This window comes from Alligator sinensis, unplaced genomic scaffold (assembly GCF_000455745.1).
Source record: "Alligator sinensis unplaced genomic scaffold, ASM45574v1 scaffold798_1, whole genome shotgun sequence".
NCBI classification, from domain to species: domain Eukaryota; kingdom Metazoa; phylum Chordata; order Crocodylia; family Alligatoridae; genus Alligator; species Alligator sinensis.
Window position 1 is genome coordinate 369,369 of NW_005842138.1, and position 2,671 is coordinate 372,039.

Consider the following 2,671-nt stretch of genomic DNA (forward strand, 5'->3'; position numbering starts at 1 on the left):
TCCACAATACAAATGAAAATTTAAAGAAAATCCAAATAAAAATACTTCTAACAGTTTCTAATTAAATAGTCATATTTCCATTTCTAGGTTAAGTATGTATATGTATGTCTCCACACATCTATCCACCTACTGCAGCAGAATTTGTGTCTACAATAGGAATGTGCCTGCAAGGAAAGAAAAATACAGAAATATCCTTCCACTGCATAAATCCCACGGTCACATTGGAGGTTAGGTCTGTGCTCAAAGAAGCAGTAGGGAACACAGCAATGGAGAGGAAGTTAAGAGGGAAACAAGTGATTCAGATAGTTTTACTCCTTTGAATTACAGTGAAGCTGGTAAAACATTAGCACTATAAACTAAAGTTCCTTGAGACAACAGTTACTCCATTCCTCTGGGTTTTATTTATGCCTATGCTATGTTGTGAGCATATTATGATGGAACAGAAGCTGTGGATAGGACAAATGTAAGAATCCACCCATAAGTATGGAAGGCAAGAAATCCACTGTGTTTTCTTTGTGGAGACCAAATATCCCATTTCCCTTTGGATACTGTCTCTGATAATTAATATTGCAAGTCATGACTGCCTGAAGGAATAAGATGGTGGAAAAGCAGTTAAACAAGAAGCCCCCCACTCTATTTCCTTAGCATGGAGGAAAAAAGAAAAACGGTCTCTTACAGCTAACTGGTCACACTAGGTTTGAGTTATACAAGAAATGGTAAATCTAACTCAAATACCTTGCTTTGTTGGATCCTGAAAAGAAAGCTAAAATCATTTTAACCCTGGTTTTATTTAAATAGCTCCACACCTTTCCCTTCCTCACCTTCCTCTCTTCTTTATACAGCTATATACACTGTAGGCTGACCTCTTTTTCTGATTACTTTCCTATTTTGAAACATGATACATTCTTGTATCAGGTATTACTTTGAAAAAAAAAGAAAGAAAAAGACAATGTGAAAATGTATTTGTCTATATCAAACCCCAGTTAAATCCATGTTCAATAGAGGTGCGGTAAGAAAATAACCAAGCAGCAGACTTGGATTTACATTTAATACAACAAAAAAGACAGTACCTTAAGCCACAAGTTGGATTATTATTTTGCTGAATGTCACACACTTGTTATATAATGGAATATTAAATAAACCACCAGCAAAAACATTTTACCTGACTAACTGTTTTTCTCAGCTTTTGGCTTTAGGTTATTTAAAATATTTTAACCTTTGGCGTAAAGATCCAAGCATTCCCTTGTCAGCCACATGAAGGTCACTATTGTAGGCTTATTTGTAAACCACTGTAGCAGTTAAACATAATTGAATACAAATTACCACATCTTACTTGACTCATAATTATGACTTTATATCAATAGAATTTAATTCTGAGTTGTCAGATATTGCAGGTTGAGTGTATAATACAATTGTTTTAGAAATATAAAGGTAAGACTTTTAAAATGTAAAAAAAAATATATATATATATTTTATAAAATGTTTAATGCTTTACACACTTAGATTTAATACATAAGGGCCAATATATAAAAGAATGTACTGTAGACTTTCATAGTCTACTTTCAAGAGTAATTCATACCACTTGGGGCCTTTTATTGGTGTAACAAATTTCAGACATGTTTGGCTGAGCTATGTCTGTCTATAAATATTACTCTTCTCACTCTAATTCAGATTAGGGATTTTAACTTTCCAGGTGAATGACCTAATCAGTAATTTATTTGCTATTCTGGGGTGCATGGGTGTCTTCCTTTTTCTTTCTGGCCACAAATTTCCAATTGCTATATATATTTCTATGAAATGTTTCAGTTCACTAAATTGACATTCTCCAACCCAAAGCTGTTTAGTCAGAAAATTCTACACTAGCTCTATACATACCCATAAATTATGGAGCCAATAGGTTAAGCATTTCTTGCCAAGGCAAGGCTGTGCTCTACTTGATGTCTGTTGAGCAGTGGAGAGTTTGCTTCTGATGATGAGTTTGGCAAGGTTAAGGGGTTGTTTGAATGCCAGGGGCAGAGGGGCTGTCAAACTCATCATCAGAAGCAAATTCTCCATTGCCCAAAAGACATCAAGTGAAATACAGCCTGGTTGTGCCTTGCCTTGGCAAGAAATGTTTAACCTGTCAGCACATCTTCACTGCCACTACTATCAACAACCCCCCGTAAAAATAATCCATCAGAATTCATGGTTGCTACACATACCTTCCCCAAAATATGATATATCTCGCCAAATGCCCTTATGGGTGAAACCAAACAGCTACTATGCACCAGAATAGACTTTCACAGAAAAAATATGAAGGACGGAAACATATATGTACCATTAGGAGCACATTTCTCTCAGAAAACCACTCCTTCTCTGACCTATCTTGTGCTCAAGAGAAATCTACCTAACACCTTTAAAGGGCAAATTTGGGGAAAAAAAATCATAAGTTGGCTGGACACTAAGAATCAAAGACTAAACATTGATATTGGGTTCATGGCATATTATATTTGATACAACTCTTGAATTTTTTCCTAAACATGAAAGGTGGGAATGACCCTCCTCCCTGTTAATAGGCCTTGATCTCCCTGTACTCAGCTTCTTTTCTTTTGGAAACCTGTGGCTGCAGGTTTTACAGCATAGGATGGGCCAACCTTGCGGCTATGGGTTGTGAATGAGGGGTATCAGCAGG